General features: G+C 50.5%; 1 protein-coding gene across 1 annotated transcript in view; it reads left to right on the top strand.

The window, feature by feature from the left end:
- Positions 1–19,784, top strand: part of LOC137460097 (methionine-R-sulfoxide reductase B3-like) — a 48,774-nt gene that overhangs the window by 6,601 nt on the left and 22,389 nt on the right. The gene's annotated exons all lie outside the window — the stretch shown is intronic.

Genomic DNA, 19,784 nt, shown 5'->3' with positions numbered 1-19,784 from the left:
AGGGATGGGGACTCCACCACCTCCCTGGGCAGCACATTCCAATGGCCAATCTCTCTTTCTGGGAAGAACTTTCTCCTCACCTCCAGCCTCAACCTCCCCTGGCACAGCTTGAGACTGTGTCCTCTTGTTCTGGTGCTGGTTGCCTGGGAGAAGAGACCAACCCCAACCTGGATACAACCTCCTTTCGGGTAGTTGTAGAGAGCAATGAGGCCTCCCCTGAGCCTCCTCTTCTCCAGGCTAAGCAACCCCAGCTCCCTCAGCCTCTCCTCACAGGGCTGTGCTTGAGACCTCTCCCCAGCCTCATTGCCCTTCTCTGGACTCATTCAGGTGTCTCAATGTCCTCCTTGAATTGAGGAGCCCAGAACTGGACACAGTACTCAAGGTGTGGCCTAACCAGTGCTTTGAAGGACCTCTGTGGTGGGTTGGCTGGGGTGAGAGCCACATGGATCACAGAATCAACCCAGTTGGAAGAGACCTCCAAGATCATCAAGTCCAACCAATCACCCAACCCTAACTAATCAGCTAAACCATGGCAATAAGTGCCTCATCCAGGCTTTTCTTAAACACCTCCAGGGAGGTGTCCCTTTCAGTTCATGCATCAAGTCTTGTCTTGGGTTTCCTGCAGCTGGTTCAAGAGCAAGCATTGATTTGATCCAAAGTTACTGTACTTGCTCAAATTGACTAAGAAAAATGGTTAAACTTGTACAACCTGACTTTGCCACCTGGGTCAGATTATCCCCATCCTGCTGCTGGGAGGAAGCTTGATATTAAAGATAAAACCAATGAGCATCCCTTCTTATATGCCTTGATGGTGAATAGTCACAGCTTATACCCAGTTGGAGCTTGAAACATAGAATCATAGAATTTTTAGGGCTGGAAAGGATCTCAAGGATCAGCCAGTTCCAACCCCCCTGCCATGGGCAGGGACACCTCACACTACAGCAGGTTGCTCACAGCCACATCCAGCCTGGCTGCAAACACCTCCAGGGATGAGGCTTCTACCACCGACTTGGGCAACCTGTGCCAGTGTCTCACCACCCTCATGGGGAAGAACTTCTTCCTAACATCCAATCTGAATATACCCACTTCCAGTTTTGTTCCATTCCCCCCAGTCCTATCACTTCCTGACACCCTCCTTCCCCAGCTTTCTTATGGCCTCCTCCCGATACTGGAATGTCGCTGTATAGGGATAGGGTGACGGCTGAAGTGACAAAAATATACACTTGTGACCAGCAGAGTGTAGAGACAAAGACAAAAGTCTGTGTTTATTCCAGCAGTGCAACAGAGATTTGTGTGTCTGTTGTTAGTGTGGCTGTGTGTGATTGGTTAACAAACTTCTCCTGGTTAGTGGTAGCATTGCTATAGTTACTCCTTAAGCTAGTGCAGGTGGCCACTCTATCTCATCTTGCTGTTTCTCATCCTCAAACACGCAGTCCAGGGACTTCCCAGATTCTCCTGGGAACACAGTGATGTTTTCAATATTGAACTCCTCACCAGAGCTCCTCAGAAGGTCCACAGTTTCATCACAGTCCTCCACACTGGTAGGCCACAATTAGGTCTCCTCGGAGCCTTCTCTTCTCCAGACTGAACAGCCCCAACTCCCTCAGTCTGTCCTCAAAGCAGAGCAGCTCCAGCCCTCTGATCATCCTTGTTGCCCTTCTCTGGACATGTTCCAGCACCTCCAGATCCTTCCTGTAATAGGGGCTCCGGAACTGGACCCAGTACTCCAGGTGGGGTCTCAGCAGAGTGGAGTAGAGGAGGAGAATCACCTCCCTCAATGTGCTGGCCACGCTTCTCTTGCTGCAGCCCAGGGTGTGATTGGCTTTCTGGGCCATGCCTTCATAGGGAGACCAGAATACAGTAGCTGTCTGGGGGAAAAGCAGTTGTTTTTCGTTGCTCTGTTACATCTGAATTACAGAGTAGCATATTTTTATCTAACAACAGCCAAGGAATAGCTATGACTAATACAGACTGTAATAGCTGAGGGCTGTCATGCTATTTAAGACAAGATGCAGGTTTTCCGAGCATTTTCCTATCTCCCCAGTCACTCTTAGAGACTAAACAAACCAAGTTCTTAACATTTTCCAGGGATTTCCAGGGATTTGGTTTTATGAACCTTTTATTTTATGTTTTTTAAAAAATTATTGTTATTTCTCCTCTTAACTTTTCCTCAACTATCTCTGTCCTACACCCCAAACCATCAGGGTATTCTAGCTGCTGTATCAGGGTAGCCTCACTGCTGCTGAGGTGAGCAGATTTCCTCTCCTGCCCTTGCTTTTGTGTGTTATGCTTCTCTATTTAATGAACTCCAGATTGTGTGTGTGTGATTGTTTGTTTATTTAATAGCAGACTTTTGGCTCAAGTTACTGTCTCTGTATCCTTGGCCTCTGTAACCTTGGCATCCTTTTTTTTTGCAGTGCTGCTGATTGTCAGGTATTCTTCGTTGTCTCCTTCTCCCCTTCTTTCTTTCCTTCTCCCCTTCTTTCTTTCCTTCTCCCCTTCTTTCTTTCCTTCTCCCCTTCTTTCTTTCCTTCTCCCCTTCTTTCTTTCCTTCTCCCCTTCTTTCTTTCCTTCTCCCCTTCTTTCTTTCCTTCTCCCCTTCTTTCTTTCCTTCTCCCCTTCTTTCTTTCCTTCTCCCCTTCTTTCTTTCCTTCTCCCCTTCTTTCTTTCCTTCTCCCCTTCTTTCTTTCCTTCCCCCCTTCTTTCTTTCCTTCCCCCCTTCTTTCTTTCCTTCCCCCCTTCTTTCTTTCCTTCCCCCCTTCTTTCTTTCCTTCCCCCCTTCTTTCTTTCCTTCTCCCCTTCTTTCTTTCCTTCTCCCCTTCTTTCTTTCCTTCCCCCCTTCTTTCTTTCCTTCTCCCCTTCTTTCTTTCCGCCTTCCCCTTCTCCCCCTCGCCTTCCCCTTCTCCCCCTCGCCTTCCCCTTCTCCCCCTCGCCTTCCCCTTCTCCCCCTCACCTTCCCCTTCTCCCCCTCGCCTTCCCCTTCTCCCCCTCGCCTTCCCCTTCTCCCCCTCGCCTTCCCCTTCTCCCCTCCGCCTTCCCCTTCTCCCCCCCCGCCTTCCCCTTCTCCCCCCCCGCCTTCCCCTTCTCCCCTGTGTTTGTTTGATTTGGTTTATTTTGATTTATATTTTTTAATGCCTGAGGATTTCTTTTTAAACACCAGCAGTGGTTCTATGCACGTAGCTGTACTGAATTGCATCTTACTGATTTTGTTGACCATTTCTCCAGTGTGAGACCATCCTGAGTTTTGCTCAGCTGGTTAGGGTTGCCTTGCACTCCTTACAGGTTGGTGTCTCTGCCATTTTAGTAAGACTGCTTGCTGGGTTTTGACTCTAGTCAGTATGAGAAGTGTTGAATGGATGTGTGTTTTCAAATAGCTCTGCATCTATGCCATAGGACCTTGATCCAGAAGGAAGGTGCTTTTCCATGTTGCTCTGTCAAAAAGTATTTTGTAGGTGAGATGTGTTGGATTTACTGCTTTCCTCCTGCCTGCCTGCAGAATAGAAGGAGGAAAATATGTTGGCAGATGGAGTTAGATTTGGACAAGGCTCAGGGGAGACCTTCTTGCTCTCTACAACTGCCTGGAGGAAGGTTGTAGCCAGCTGGGGGTTGGTCTTTTCACCCAGGCAACCAGCACCAGAACAAGAGGACACAGTATCAAGCTGTGCCAGGGGAGGTTTAGACTGGATGTTAGGAAGAAATTCTTCCCAGAAAGAGAGACTGGCCATTGGAATGTGCTGCCCAGGGAGGTGGTGGAGTCACCATCCCTGGAAGTGTTTAATAAGAGACTGGATGGGGTGCTTAGTGCCACGGTTTAGTTGATTAGATGGTGTTGGGTGCTGGGTTGGACTTGATCTCTGAGGTATTTTCCAACCTGGTCTGGTCTGGTCTGGTCTATTCTATTCTATTCTATTCTCTATCCTATTCTACCCTATCCCTATCCTACCCTATCCCTATCCTACCCTATCCCTACCCTATCCCTACCCTATCCCTACCCTATCCTATCCCTATCCCTACCCTATCCTATCCCTATCCTACCCCTATCCTATCCCTATCCCATCCTATCCCTATCCCTACCCTATCCTATCCCTATCCTACCCCTATCCTATCCCTATCCCATCCTATCCCTATCCCTATCCCTACCCTACCCTACCCTACCCTACCCTACCCTACCCTACCCTACCCTATCACCCCACTATTGGCCGTGTACTATGCTCACAGTAGCAGTGTGGGAGAAAATAGTTATGTTTTGGGTTTTTTTTTCCCCCAAAGGTAAATATTTTTCTGGGTTGGAAGGGACCTCCAAAGATCATCTTAGAAGTTTCTCTCTTTCTTTTTTGCCATGATGGAATTTTTGGGGGGTGTGTGTGTGTATGGATTAGATGTTATTTTCATTTCTTTGTTATTTCCCCCCAACTCTCATCGAGGTTTGTTTGGTTTTAGGATGGTTACTGTTACTGCTACAGCGTGTGAGCTGCTCTTTAATGTTGTTTTTGTACCCAACTTTCCTGGTGCTGTAATTCTTTGGGACTATTTTTGGATGAAAGGCTGAGGTTTTCTGGCGTATTCGTGAGGCTGCTCCTCGTACCTTCTCGCCACCATCCCTGTGATCAAAGGTACGTTTTCAAAGAGGGCTTTTATTCTGTCGACATATGCCCAGACTTCTGCCTGCTGAGGATGTTGTTTGAAGGATGTTTGCTCGAAGGGTAGCCGGGGCTGTGTGGTACCTAATTTTCTGGCAGGGCGCTGGCTCCTCTCGGTGGTGATGAGCGGTATTGGGCTTCAGGGAGAGCCACCTAGAAAATTGCCATGTAAGGCAGACAGACTGCCGAGCAGAGAGCGACAGCTCTGGTGTTTCCAACTCGAAATGCTTTTCTGGTAGCTGGAATGATAAAGGAAAGGAACAACCAACCTGAATCGGTCTGAGCTGCCAGCGAGCAGAGAGGGCTCACAACCGAACTGTAGAAACCTCAAAGCTTTTCTTTACAAGGTGTGAGATGATCATAGAATCACAGAATGGTCTGGGTTGGAAGGAACCTTTAAACTCATCCAGTCCAACCCCCTCTGCAATCAGCAGGGACATCCCCAACTAGATCAGGTTGCCCAGAGCCCTGTGGAGCTTCACTTTGAATATCTCCAGGGATGGGGCCCCAGCCACCTCCCTGGGCAACCTCTTCCAGTGTTCCACCACCCTCAGGGTAAAGAACTTCTTCCTAACATCCAATCTAAATCTGCTCTGCTCTAGTTTGATGCCATTGTCCCTCATTCTCTCTCTGCTGGCCTTTGCAAACAGTCTCTCTCCATCCTTCTTGTAGCCAGGTGGGGGTTTGTCTTTTCGCCCAGGCAACCAGCACCAGAACAAGAGGACACAGTCTCAAGCTGTGCCAGGGGAGGTTTAGGCTGGATGTTAGGAAGAAATTCTTCCCAGAAAGAGATATTGGCCATTGGAATGTGCTGCCCAGGGAGGTGGTGGAGTCACCATCACTGGAGGTGTTTAAGAAGAGACTTTGATGAGGCACTTGGTGCCATGGTTTAGTTGATGAGATGGTGTTGAGTGATAGGTTGGACTCAATGATCTCAAAGGTCTTTTCCAACCTGGTTTATGCTATGCTATGCTATGCTATGCTATGCTATGCTATTCAATAGCTACCACAGAAGTCCCTTTAAGTCACACCAGTTCTCAGCTGGAGGCTTTCTCTTTGCTTCACCTTTATGAGACACTCTACTTAAGAGAAAGGGCTGGTATCATGTATCTGCTGTGTATCATTACCCAGGCAAATAAGCCTTGCAAGCCAGGGAAGTAGTCCACTGAGTTACAGAGTGTTGTGTAACACAGTTTAAAAGAACTCCAATTCCAAATGATGCATTTATTTAATCTTCAAAGTCAGTCTTTGTTGTTTGTTGGTTGCTTGGGTTTTTTTTTTCCCCTTTGAGAAGTAAAAACTAGTACAGACTTCAGAAAAGTCAAATAGAAATTCCTATTGAAGGGCTTCTGTTCACTGAATCATAGAATCATAGAATCAATAAGGCTGGAAAAGACCTCAGAGATCATCCAGTCCAACCTGTCACCCAACACTTCATGACTAACTAAACCATGGCTTCAAGTGCCATGCCCCTCTTGAACACCTCCAGGGATGGTGACTCCACCACCTCCCTGGGCAGCACATTCCAATGGCCAATGACTCTCTCAGTGAAGAACTTTCTCCTTACCCCCAGCCTAAACTTCCCCTGGCACAGCTTGAGACTGTGTCCTCTTGTTCTGGTGCTGGTTGCCTGGGAGAAGAGACCAACCCCTTCCTGGCTATAACCTCCCCTCAGAGAGAGGGAGAGCACTGCTAAAACAGAAAGTTATCTTTTACCTTCTGGTAAATGATGCATGGGATTTGTCTTGAACTAAAAATAATGAGAAAGCTCTCATTAGCTCTGCTGTGTTGGTAAGGTGGACAGAGCAAATATTGGTGGAGGGGGCAAGCTTGCCTATTCAACTTGACCCCTTTAGTCTGCCTTGGTGAGGCCCCACCTGGAATATTGCATCCAGTTCTGGGCTCCCCAGTTCAAGAGGGACAGGGATCTGCTGGAAAGTGTCCAACAGAGCGCTGCAAGGATGATGAAGGGAGTGGAGCACTGCCTGGTGAGGAGACGCTGAGAGCCCTGGGGCTGTTTAATCTGGAGAGGAGAAGACTGAGAGGGGATTTGATCAATGTCTATCAATATCTGAGGGCTGGGTGTCAGGAAGGAAGGGACAGGCTCTGCTCACTTGTGCCCTGGGATAGGACAAGGGGCAATGAATATAAACTCCAGCACAGGAGGTGCCACCTCAACATGAGGAAGAACTTCTTTACTGTAAGGGTGACAGAGCCCTGGAGCAGGCTGCTCAGGGAGGTTGTGGAGTCTCCTTCTCTGGAGCCTTCCCAGCCCTGTCTGGATGTGTTCCTGTGTGACCTGTGCTGGATTCTATGCTCCTGCTCTGGCAGGGGGGCTGGACTTGAAGATCTCTTTGGCTCCCTTCCAACCCCCGTGATCCTGTGGCGTCAGCGCTAGGCTGCCTCTTGGACAGTTCTATCAACAGCAGGAACCTAAAAGTTTTTAAATGTTTGGGTGTTGGTTTTTTTTCCTCCTTTCAGTATTGAAAATGAATTCTTTATTGGTGAGCCACGCAAAAAAAGCTTTGGGGCCTGCCAGTAGGAACTGTTAAATTAAAAGGTTACTTCCAGAACACTTGTATCTCATCATCCCAGCACCAGAAGCAATTAAGCCTTTCCTACTGCGCTGGAGAGGGTTGCCTGGAATGGAAAAGATTAGATGGGGTTCTTTGTTGTGTTTTTTTCAAGATGTTGAAAGGGTCCTGATTCTCAGCAAAGACCCATTTCAGCATGGTTTATGAGCGCTGTCGTTATAAACTCGCTGCCATAAAAGGAATGTGCTGTGTGCTGGCAGGCTGCCGGAGCCGGGGGAAAGGAAAGCGCAGCTCGGCTCGACCTCAGTGCATCAGATCTGGATGAGAGGCTCAACATGAGCCACCAGTGTGCACCTGCAGCCCAGAGAGCCAATCCCATCCTGGGCTGCACCAATAGAAGCAGAGCCAGCAGGTCGAGGGAGGTGATTCTCCCCCTCTACTCTGCTCTGGTGAGACCCCAGCTGGAGTACTGCCTCCAGTTCTGGAGCCCTGCCTCCAGTTCTGGAGCCCCTATTACTAGAAGGTGCTGGAACATGTCCAGAGAATATAGAATAGAATATAGAATAATAAACCAGGTTGGAAGAGACCTTCAAGATCATCATGTCCAACCCATCAACCAATCCAAAGAAGGGCCACAAGGATAAGCAGAGGGCTGGAGCTCCTCTCCTATGAGGACAGACTGAAGGAGTTGGGGTTGTTCAGTCTGGAGAAGAGAAGGCTCTGAGGAGACCTTCTTGTGGCCTTCCAGTATCTGAAGAAGGCTACAAGAAAGCTGGGGAGGGACTTTCGAGGGTGTCAGGGAGTGACAGGACTGGGGGGAATGGAGCAAAACTAGAAATGGGTAGATTCAGATTGGACACTGGGAAGAAGTTCTTCCCCATGAGGGTGGTGAGAGACTGGCACAGGTTGCCCAGGGAGGTGGTGGAAGCCTCATCCCTGGAGATTTTGAAGGCCAGGCTGGATGTGGCTCTGGGCAACCTGCTGTAGTGTGAGGTGTCCCTGCCCATGGCAGGGGGGTTGGAACTAGATGATCCTTGAGGTCCCTTCCAACCCTAACAATTCTGTGATTCTATGAGAGGAGGAGGTATGGATGGGTGGCAAAATCCCAGCTGACCTACATTTACTCTCCTTTGGGAAGTATTTGCCAGTCACAGCTATTGGGAAACAGCCTGCAAATGACAGAGGTGTGAGCACTTTGCAAGGCTCAGAGAATCAAGTTCTTCACAGAGAGAGAGGTTGCCCATTGGAATGGGCTGCCCAGGAAGGTGATGGGGTCAGCATCCCTGGAGGGGATGAGAAAAGACTGGGTGAGGCACTTAGTGCCATGGTCTTGTTGGGGTTGGGTGATAGGTTGGACTTGATGATCTGGGAGGTCTCTTCCAACCTGGTTGATTCTGTGAGACTTGCTGTTTTCTGCCCTTAGCCTCTTCTGTCCCACACTTGAGGATTCCTTACTTGTCTACTCTCTCCTTCTCCTTGGGATCTCTCCACTTCTTGTTGTCTCTTTGCAGTTTCCCTTTTCTCTGCTCATTTAATCCATTGCCCACAAGGCTTGCAGTGTCTTATCTCTACTCTGATGAAATCTGCTTCAGTTTTACACCCCTCTCCCTAAAGATCAAGACAGACTCCCATGAGCAAGGCCTCCCTTAACTTTGCTATGACTTAAAGGAGAATTAATTAACTCCCTGCTCCCTTGTATTCAGTGTAGCATGGATGTCCTCTTCATCCTCCCTGTACAAGGCCATGTCCTTTGGCTGTTCAGAGGGGACTAGTATCACTACCCTGCTGTATGCCAATGTGGAGTGGTGAAATGAGGAGCATTGGGGCTTGCAGTTCTCTCCTCCATGGGAGCAGTGGCAGAACAGTCACTGCTGTGGCTGTTCAGGCTGGATGTGAGGAGGAAGTTCTTCCCCATGAGAGTGGTGAAGCCCTGGAATGGGTTGTCCAGGGAGGTGGTTGGGGCCCCATCCCTGGAGGTGTTTAAGCCCAGGCTGATCTAGTGTGGGGTGTCCCTGCCCATGGCAGGGGGGTTGGAACTAGATGATCCTTGTGGTCCCTTCCAACCCTGACTGATACTATGATGCTATAACAGGGAGGCATTAATGCCCTTTCCCCCTTCTCACTTTTCAAGAGCATACAGCATTCAAATAACTCTTTGTTCTGATTACTCTCTCACATCTCAGGCCCTTTTAATTTGGTCCCTGAACACACCTCTGGGCTTTAGTTACACCAGTATGCCAACCTCTTTGTTGCCAAACTGGTTTTTCACTAGCTGGACGGGGGGGTGGGAGGGTGGAATATAATGGCCAGTTCAGCATGCAAAAAAGAGGTGCTCCTGTAAAGGATTGTGAGCTCCCCATTGTTGGCAGCTGATGCCAGAGGGATTATCTCCCTTTGGTAATTAAATGAAAATGAAAGATAGTTCTTTCCTCCCTGCTCAGGTTTAGTGTTTTGCTAAGTATACTTTTTTTCTATTTGGGTCAATAATCCTAAATACAAATGCAGGCTCCCTGGCATAGAATCATAGAATCAACCAGGTTGGAAAAGACCTCAGAGGTCATCAAGTCCAACCTATTACCTAATGCCTAACATCTCCTGACAACTAAACCATGGCTCCAAGCACCACATCCAATCCTTTTTTGAACACCTCCAGGGACAGGGACTCCACCACCTCCCTGGGCAGCACATTCCAATGGCAAATTACTCTTTCTGGGAAGAACTTTCTCCTCACCTCAAGCCTAAACTTCCCCTGGTGCAGCTTGAGACTGTGTCCTCTTGTTCTGGTGCTGGTTGTCTGGGAGAAGAGACCAACTCCCACCTGGCTACAACCTCCCTTCAGGGAGTTGTAGAGAGCAATGAGGTCTCCCCTGAGCCTCCTCTTCTCCAGGCTAAGCAACCCCAGCTCCCTCAGCCTCTCCTCACAGGGCTGTGCTCCAGACCCCTCCCCAGCCTCATTGCCCTTCTCTGGACATGTTCAAGTGTCTCAATGTCCTTCTTAAACTGAGGGGCCCAGAACTGGACACAGAACTCAAGGTGTGGCCTAACCAGTGCTGAGTCCAGGGGCAGAATGACTTCCCTGCTCCTGCTGGCCACACTGCTTCTGATCCAGGCTAGGATGCCATTGGCCTTCTTGGCCACCTAGGCACACTGCTGGCTCATGGTCAGCAACAGCTTAAAACATCTGTAGGTGGATCTGACAGTGTCTTAAAGCATGTGAGCCAAACTGATCTTTAAAAATCTCCTATGTGCTAGGCTGTGTGTTCTGTGTTACAGAAAGGTGTGCCTTTTAGCTTTGTGATATCTCCCTCACTACCTGTATCACACCTCTGTCATCACCTAAGTGTGAGTGATTCAAGTGCTTCCCATCCTCTCCTATGAGGACAGGCTGAGATAGTTGGGATTGTTCAGTTTGGAGGAGAGAAGGCTCCAAGGAGACTTTATTGTAGCCTTCCAGTATCTGAAGGGGGCTACAAGAAAGCTGGGGAGGGACTTTTTTCAGGGAGTGATAGGACTGGGGGGAATGGAGCAAAAATAGAAATGGGTGGATTCAGATTGGATATCAGGAAGAGGTTCTTCACTGTCAGGGTGGTGAAACACTGGAACAGGTTGCTCTGGGAAGAGTTTAAGGACAAAGTCCAGCATAGGAGAATATGAAAAATTCAAGAAAGCAAAAAGGTATAGAATAGAATAGAATAGAATAGAATAGAATAGAATAGAATAGAATAGAATAGAATAGAATAGAATAGAATAGAATTAACCAGGTTGGAAGAGACCTTAGAGGTCAAGTCCAACCTATCATCCAACACCATCTAATCAACTAAACCATGGCACCAAGTGCCCCATCCAGTCTCTTCCTAAACACCACCTCCCTAGGCAGAATCATAGAATTGTCAGGGTTGGAAGGGACCCCAAGGATCATCCAGTTCCAAGCCCCTGCCATGGGCAGGGACACCTCACACTACAGCAGGTTGCTCACAGCCACATCCAGCCTGGCCTTAAAAACCTCCAGGGATGAGGCTTCCACCACCTTCCTGGGCAACCTGTGCCAGTGTCTGAACCACCCTCATGGGGAAGAACTTCTTCCTGACTTCCAGTCTGAATTTTCCCCACTTCTAGTTTGCATCCATTCCCCCTAGTCCTGTCACTATGAATGGATGGACAAGCGCATGAAAATCCCAAAGTGTTAAAATCTCTCTTTAGAGGTGAATTTTCATAGGTTTTGTAAGTGACCTTTACAGTTTTGTGCTAAATGCTTCAAAGCCAGGACAATGCATCCAGCATTCTCTGGAACCTGCTCTCCTGTGACAAGTGTTTTAGAATAGGGCTGTTCAGAACTAAGTCAGTAATCCCTTAGGCTCAAAAGCTGGACAGCATATTCTACCCTCCACTGCCTGCATGGGTTTTGGATGAAAAAGAGATTTAAAGCTGGCTCCCTGTGAGCCAGTATTGGCTATGTAACCATAGCCTGGAGAAGAGAACACTCAAGGGGGACCTTGTCACACTCTACAAGTCCTGGGACCTGTCTTGTTCAACATCTTTGTGGGTGCCATGGACAGTGGCATTGAGTGCACCCTCAGCAAGTTTGCTGATGACACCAAGCTGTGTGGTGCAGCAGACACGCTGGAGGGAAGGGAGGCCATCCAGAGGGACCTGGACAGGCTGGAGAGGTGGGCACAAGCCAACCTCAGGAGGTTCAACAAGACCAAGGGCAGGGTCCTGCATCTGGGTCGAGACAAATCCAGGCTGGGCAGGGACTGGCTGGAAAGCAGCCCTGAGGAGAGAGACTTGGGGGTGCTGATGGAGGAGAAGCTCAACAGGAGCCAGCAGTGAGCACTTGCAGCCTAGAAAGCCAATCAGATCCTGGGCTGCATCAGGAGAAGTGTGGCCAGCAGAGCAAGGGAGGTGATTCTCCCCCTCTGCTCAGCTCTGCTGAGACCCCACCTGGAGTACTGCCTCCAGCTCTGGAGCCTCTATTACAAGAGGGATGTGGAGGTGCTGGAAGGTGTCCAGAGAAGGGCCAGGAGGATGATCAGAGGGCTGGAGCTGCTCTACTATGAGGACAGACTGAAGGAGTTGGGGCTGTTCAGTCTGGAGAAGAGAAGGCTCCCAGGTGACCTCATTGTGGCCTTCCAGTATCTGAAGGGGGCTACAGGAAGGCTGGGGAGGGACTGCTCAGGGTGTCAGGTAGTGATAGGACTAGGGGGAACGGAATGAAGCTGGAGGTGGGTGACGCACTGAATTTAGGGAGTGCAATGCTCAAGCAATGCTCAGCTGATAGAAGGAAATGTTTTAGCCCTTGTAGGCCACAGACCTTGGGAAAAACTGCAACTATGTAGAGAGAAAAAAGCCTTTAGCTAATTACCAACGGCCATTGTGACTCAGGAAGCCCCACAACTACCTGAGAATTAGAGCTGGTAAACATTGCAAGAGAGTCTTTTGTTTTCTCTCTGAACTTAGATAAGAGATGCTTGATCGTTTGCCTTTTGTCTAACACCTGCCTGGGCCTTCCCCAGCCATGTGTGTGCCCTGGTATTTTCTCGGCAGCCAGTCACGAATCTGTAACTGTCGGACGGACACATTTAATTGCCAATCACTAGTTACTTTTGATTATGTTAGCCTATATAAAGAACATACTTTGTACAATAAAGGAGACACTTTGCTTGCATCAAGCTTTGTCTCCATCTCTCAATCGCGGTAGGTGGGGAGATTCAGGCTGGAGGTGAGGAGGAAGGTCTTCCCCATGAGAGTGGTGAAGCCCTGGAATGGGTTGTCCAGGGAGGTGGTTGGGGCCCTGTCCCTGGAGGTGTTTAAGCCCAAGCTGGATGAGGCTCTGGCCAGGCTGATCTAGTGTGGGGTGTCCCTGCCCATGGCAGGGGGGTTGGAACTAGATGATCCTTGTGGTCCCTTCCAACCCTGACTGATACTATGATACTATAAGTTGTAGTGAGGTGGGGGAGAGGCTCTTGTGCCAGGCAACTTATGACAAGAGGAGAGGGCATGACCTGAAGCTGTGCCAGGGGAGGGTTAGGTTGGATGTTAGGAAGCACTTCCTGATGGGAAGGGGAATTAGACACTGGAATGAGCTGCCCAGGCAGCTGGTGGAGTCACCATCCCTGGAGGTGTTTAAGGCAAGATTGGACCTGGCACTTAGTGCCATGGTCTGGTCACTGTGGTGGTGGTAGGTCATAGGCTGCACTTGTTGATCTCAGAGGTCTGTTCCAGCCTCAAAACCAAAACAAAACATTTAACAAACAAACGTAACCAAAGTTGCTGAGGCTGGATTAAATATGTGTGTTAAACAGTCCCCAAAGCTTTATCAGTGAAACATTTGGACAGGGTTTGATTTGTGTCAACACAAATAAATAAAACCATTGCAGAACAACTGCTAGAACATATTGCTGGACTGGAGAAGCTTAACAAAACCAAACACTGATTAAAATGAAACTGTTAATGTAAGTCTTGAGTGTGGCAGACTCACAGGCCCTTTCTGTCTTCTGCCTCCTGGCTGTTTGGGTTTCTCCAGTGGGGCAATAGTCTTGCTCTTTACTTTTTCCAGTGACAGAGAAAATCCTGATCTAAGAGCCTGACTCCTGGGCTAGTGTACACCTATCTCTAATTTTTTTCCTGCCCTCCAAATGGGGCCAGAGACTTTGGGGATGGGGGCAGGGAAGTTGGAAAATAATTAAATAAATTAGAAGCTTCACACTAGTAATGGCTTATTATAGGGCAAGAAACAAACAAATATTGTGCCTTTTCCTTGTAAAGGGCTAAAACTTCACATTTCTCTTGTGAGAGCTGGGATTCATATTGCAAATTCTGGACCTGAGTTGTCAGGACTCCCAAGCTGGGAGCAGGAGTTGATCTGCTAGAGGGTTAGGAGGGCTCTGCAGAGGGACCTTGACAGGCTGGACAGATGGGCAGAGTCCAACAGGATGGCATTTAACAAGTCCAAGTGCCAGGTGCTGCACTTTGGCCACAACAACCCCATGCAGAGCTACAGGCTGGGGTCAGAGTGGCTGGAGAGCAGCCAGGCAGAAAGGGACCTGGGGGTACTGGTTGATGTAGGCTGAACATGAGCCAGCAGTGTGCTCTGGTGGCCAAGAAGGCCAATGGCATCCTGGACTGCATCAGAAATAGTGTGGCCAGCAGGAGCAGGGAGGTCATTGTGCCCTGTACTCTGCATTGGTTAGGCCACACCTTGAGTCCTGTGCCCAGTTCTGGGCCTCTCAATTTAAGAAGGACATTGAGAGACTTGAATGTGTCCAGAGAAGGGCAACAAGGCTGGGGAGGGGTCTGGGGCACAGCCCTGTGAGGAGAGGCTGAGGGAGCTGGGGTTGCTTAGCCTGGAGAAGAGGAGGCTCAGGGGAGACCTTATTGCTCTCTACAACTACCTGAAAGGAGGTTGCAGCCAGGTGGGGGTTGGTCTCTTCTCCCAGGCAACCAGCACCAGAACAAGAGGACAAAGTCTCAAGCTGTGCCAGGGGAGGCTGAGGCTGGGGGTGAGGAGAAAGTTCTTCCCAGGAAGAGTAATTGGCTATGGGATGTGCTGCCCAGGGAGGTGGTAGAATCACCATCCATGGAGGTGTTCAAAAAAGGATTGGATGTAGCACTTGGAGCCATGGTTTAGTTGTCAGGAGGTGTTAGGCATTAGATAATAGGTTGGACTTGATGATCTCTGAGGTCTTTTCCAATCTGGTTGATTCTATGAGTCTATGAAGAGCTCTGAATATGATAAAGCTTTACCTGGCAGTGTTGCCAGATCCTGAGAGCCTTGATGCTTCTGCTACAGGTCTTAAAAAGCAACATGTGATAGTATGAGCATTTAATCTCTCAAGTTGTCCCTCCCCCAGAGATATTTCTCCAGTGGCAGCTTGCAGCTGACAGTAGAGAAGCTTTTCAAAGCTGTCAATGCTTTAACATATGCCAGCATTAGGATATCAGCATCCAAAGCAGAAGGCTTTCCTACTTATAATTGTGGCTGTCCATGGGTCCATGTCCCAGTGGAGGCCAGGGACAAGCAGAGTCCCTCAGGGATCAGTCCTGGGACCTGTCTTGTTCAACATCTTTGTGGGTGCCATGGACAGTGGCATTGAGTGCACCCTCAGCAAGTTTGCTGATGAACACCAAGCTGTGTGGTGCAGCAGACAGCTGGAGGGAAGGGAGGCCATCCAGAGGGACCTGGACAGGCTGGAGAGGTGGGCACAAGCCAACCTCATGAGCTTCAACAAGACCAAACGCAGGGTCCTGCATCTGGGTCGAGGCAATCTCAGGCACAAATCCAGGCTGGGCAGGGACTGGCTGGAAAGCAGCCCTGAGGAGAGAGACTTGGGGGGTGCTGGTGGAGGAGAAGCTCAACAGGAGCTCTCAGTGTGCACTTGCAGCCCAGAAAGCAAATCAGATCCTGGGCTGCATCAGGAGAAGTGTGGCCAGCAGGGCAAGGGAGGTGATCCTCTCCCTCTACTCAGCTCTGGGGAGACCCCACCTGGAGTACTGCCTCCAGCTCTGGAGCCCCTATTACAAGAGGGATGTGGAGGTGCTGGAAGGTGTCCAGAGAAGGGCCACAGGGATGATCAGAGGGCTGGAGCTGCTCTGCTGTGAGGACAGACTGAAGGAGTTGGAGCTGTTCAGTCTGGAGAAGAGAAGGCTCTGAGGTGACCTCATTGTGGCCTTCCAGGATCTGAAGGGGGCTACAAGAAAGCTGGGGAGGGACTGCTGAGGCTCTCAGGTAGTGATAGGACTAGGGGGAATGGAATGAAGCTGGAGGTGGGGAGATTCAGGCTGGAGGTGAGGAGGAAGTTCTTCCCCATGAGAGTGGTGAAGCCCTGGAATGGGTTGTCCAGGGAGGTGGTTGAGGCCCTGTCCCTGGAGGTGTTTAAGCCCAGGCTGGATGAGGCTCTGGGCAGGCTGATCTAGTGTGGGGTGTCCCTGCCCATGGCAGGGGGGTTGGAACTAGCTGATCCTTGTGGTCCCTTCCAACCCTGACTGATACTATGATACTATGATAATGTGTACCATCCTAGTGAAAGGTCTCTGAAGCCCACTTAATAACATAGTTACTGCTGTATTGCTGTGATTGGTATTCATGACATTTCTAAGCTGTTTCTCAGCATGGAGTCTATCTTTTGAGAGCCAGACAGATGAATCACAGAATGTTAGAGTTTGGAAGGGACCTCCAGAGATCATCCAGTCCAACCTCTCTGCCAAAAGCAGGATCACCCAGGGTAGTCTGCACAGGAATGCATCCAGGTGGGTTTGGAAAGGTTCCACAGCCTCTCTGAGCAGCCTGTTCCAGGGCTCTGTCACCCTCACCACAAAGAAGTTTCTCCTCATGTTGAATCACAGAATGACCTGAAAGGTCATCAAGTCCAACCTGTCACCCAAAACCTCATGACTGCCAAACCATGGCACCAAGTGCCACATCCAGTCCCCTCTTGAACACCTCCTGGGATGGCCAGGGACCACCTCCCTGGGCAGCACATTCCAACAGCTAGCAACTCTCTCTGTGAAGAGCTTTGTCCTCTCCTCAAGCCCTAAACCTCCCCAAGGTGGGAGGCGAAACCTTGTATGTTCAAGATTGTATCCATTGTTCCTTATCTTATTCCTGTGCACCACCCAAAAGAGCTTGGCCCCCTCCACTTGACACCCACCCCTCAGCTATTGATAGACATTGATCAGATGCCCTCTCAGTTTTCTCCAGACTAAACAGCCCCAGGGCTCTCAGTCTCTCTTCTCAGGGGGGATGCTCAAGTCCCCTAGCCATCCCCGTAGCTCTTAGTTGGGCTCTCTCCAGCAGCTCCCTGCCTCTCTGGAATTGGGGAGCCCAAAACTGGGCACAATACTCCTGGAAAGGTCCATGCTGCCAATGTTGTGCTAGGTTACAAAGGGAAATGTGGTGAAGCGGTGTCTGGTGACACTAGGGAGCAACTGTGGAGGAGCCAGAGGTGTCCTGGGTGTTGTGGGCCATGCAGCAAGCAGCATATGTTCAAAAAGAAAGAGGGAGGGGCAAAAGTAGGGGAAAAAAAAAAAAGCCAAGTGGCTAAACAACAAAGGCATGAATAAAAGCATCACCCACTTTCCTGCAAGAAGGATGGAGAGAGACTGTTTATAAAGTCCTGTAGTGATAGGATGAGGGGCAGTGGCTTCAGACTAGAGCAGAGCAGATTTAGATTGGATGTTAGTAACAGATTCTTTACCATGAGGGTGGTGGAACACTGGAACAGGTTGCCCAGGGAGGTGGTTGGGGTCCCATCCCTGGAGATAATCAAAGTGAAGCTCAACAGGGCTCTGGGCAGCCTGATCTAGTTGAGGATGTCCCTGCTGATTGCAGAGGGGGTTGGACTGGATGAGTTTAAAGGTCCCTTCCCACCCAGACCATCCTATGATTCCCTGTGTTGTGAGTTGTGCTCTGACCTCTCCATGGAGTGTCTTTCCCACCCAGCAAGTGGCATGTTGCAGTGCTGTAATAAAGATGTAGGGAGGTGACAGGTTTATGTGGTGGGAGTGCCAGGATGAAGACTTGCCATGCCTTAAGCACACAGCAGTTGTGTTAACACAGTGTTCTTTGCCAAGCCTCAGGGCCCTGGCATTGGTGAAGTGAGATGCTGAGCTGGCATGATGAGCTTTCCCTTAGGACCGAGGCAGGTGCCTCCAGCACCAGCACAGGGTCTTTGCTTAACTGGGAAGGGTCTGGTTGTGCACAGCACCGGAGTTTAAACCACCCTCAGTGAAATATCCAGGATGCAGTTTTCTTCCCATGTTTCCTGTCATGCTCTGCGAGATCCTGTTGAATAAATCAGGGACACAGAGTGAGTTCCTGACCCTCTGGAAGGCCATGGCCAAGATTGCACCTGCTGCAGAAAGAGCAGAGGAAAGATCTTAACCTGTCACGAAGTTCCCACCATTCTCCCTCAGTCTGTTTCCTGTACCCATGGAATTGGCAGACAGAGGTGAAGCACCTGCAAAGGAAGAGTGCTACTGTGAGGAGCTAGACTCAGTTGGACTTGGTGATCCTGGGGGGTCTTTTCCAACCTGAACGTTTCTGTGATGCTGTGTGTGATTGGATGTTACTGAGATTCTCTCTGCGTGGTGATTCTTTACAAGCAGTCCTTACTGTGGTCGGTAAGCTCCCCGCAGCAGGGGGTTTGTGGACGCAGCACCCAGCAGCAGGAGGTCCCCTTCTGCTTGAAACTGCAGGGCATTGCTGCAGCATAGAGAATAAATAAATACAGCATTTGAAATGTCAGCAATGAAATAATATGTTGACTGCAAGTACTTTCCTGAATGTGCAGTTATATTTTATTGGGCTTTCAGGACTTGTATATCCTCTGAGCTTTTATGAATGCTTGAGACTAAATAACAGTTTTGATGAACACTGAGACAGTTGACTTTTTCAAGTGGTCAGGATCTCGTTTTATTATCCTCGGGAATTTCAAATGAGCTTCAAACCGTTAACGCTTGAGGGAGTTAATAGCCTTGACGCAGGAGAGCAGGGAAGCGGTGCTGGTCTGGGAGGCTGATCCAGGAGCGCTGAGCCGAGGGGACTGCACAAGAGGAAGGGGACGTGGTGCGCCCCTTCACCCCTGCACCCAGCTTGTCAGGTGCCTCCGTGTGCCTACACTGCGGGGCTTCATGTCAAAGGTTATCAGGTAGGCAGGGTCACTCAAGACCTCGCCGCACAGAGATCCGTCTGTCTGTCTGTCTGCCCTTCGGCATGCAGAACCTCTCAAATGGCTATCGCTGCTCCGAGTCTGAAACAACGGCTCCAGAAAGTCGCGCTGCCGAGAGCTTTGCCGAAGCCAGGCACGCACGAAGCCCCTCGGGCAGCGGTCTTCCCGCGGGAGCCACGGGGGGCCGTAGCCCTTGGGGCGGCCGCGGCACCCGAGGGGGGGCGTACCCAGCGCGGCCGCCGAGTGGTGCTGGGCCGCGGCCGCCAGGCGGCGCCATCCTGCGCGGGCAGGCGGGTGCCAGGGGGGCGGTGCGGTCCGCCCGCCGGCGGGGGGCGCCCGCAGCCAGCATAGCGCAGTTTTCTTCGCCGGCGGGCGGGCGGTAGTGCCCGCCGGCGCCGCTGCTGACGCTGGGGGGCGGCCCTGGGGCAGTCCTGGCCAAGCTGCTTTCCCGCCCCTGGTGGCGTGGCTGGGGGGCGACCTTTGGTCTTTCGGTAGCCGGTACTGGGGTTGGGCGGGGGGTTTTGTCCTCTCTCGTAAGCAGCTCTGCAGCCGCTGTCGACAGTGACATGTTTCTTTGCTCGGTCTGCCCGCCGTGCGGTTGCCCGCCCCCCGCCGGGTGTGCCGCCGCGCGGAGCTGCTCGGGTCTCGGGGAGTTCAGCCCAGATCATTCAGACTTCAGGCACGTTAATTCAAGCAGCTTTCGGCGAGAGAGCGCTGCAGAGCAGTGCAGTCCTAGGTGCTGCTGGGCACGGCAGGGTGCGAGCTGCTCAGCTGCGGGCTGGGAAGTGCCTAGGGCAAAGCCTGCCAGGCACGGCGGACCCTGCTTCCGCCGCGCTTCGCAGCGCTTCCGCAGCTCTTGGGCTGCCACGGGCAAAACAGAAAGAGGGCAATTTGGGAGGAGGTGGGAGTCGTCGCCCGCCGCTCATTAGCCACATGGGGCTAAT

The sequence above is a fragment of the Melanerpes formicivorus genome, unplaced genomic scaffold (genome assembly GCF_026170545.1).
Source record: "Melanerpes formicivorus ecotype bairdi unplaced genomic scaffold, bMelFor1.0.p_v2 SCAF_514, whole genome shotgun sequence".
Taxonomy (NCBI): domain Eukaryota; kingdom Metazoa; phylum Chordata; class Aves; order Piciformes; family Picidae; genus Melanerpes; species Melanerpes formicivorus.
Note: the sequence above shows the minus strand (reverse complement) of the source record. Positions and strands in the feature narration are given on the sequence as shown.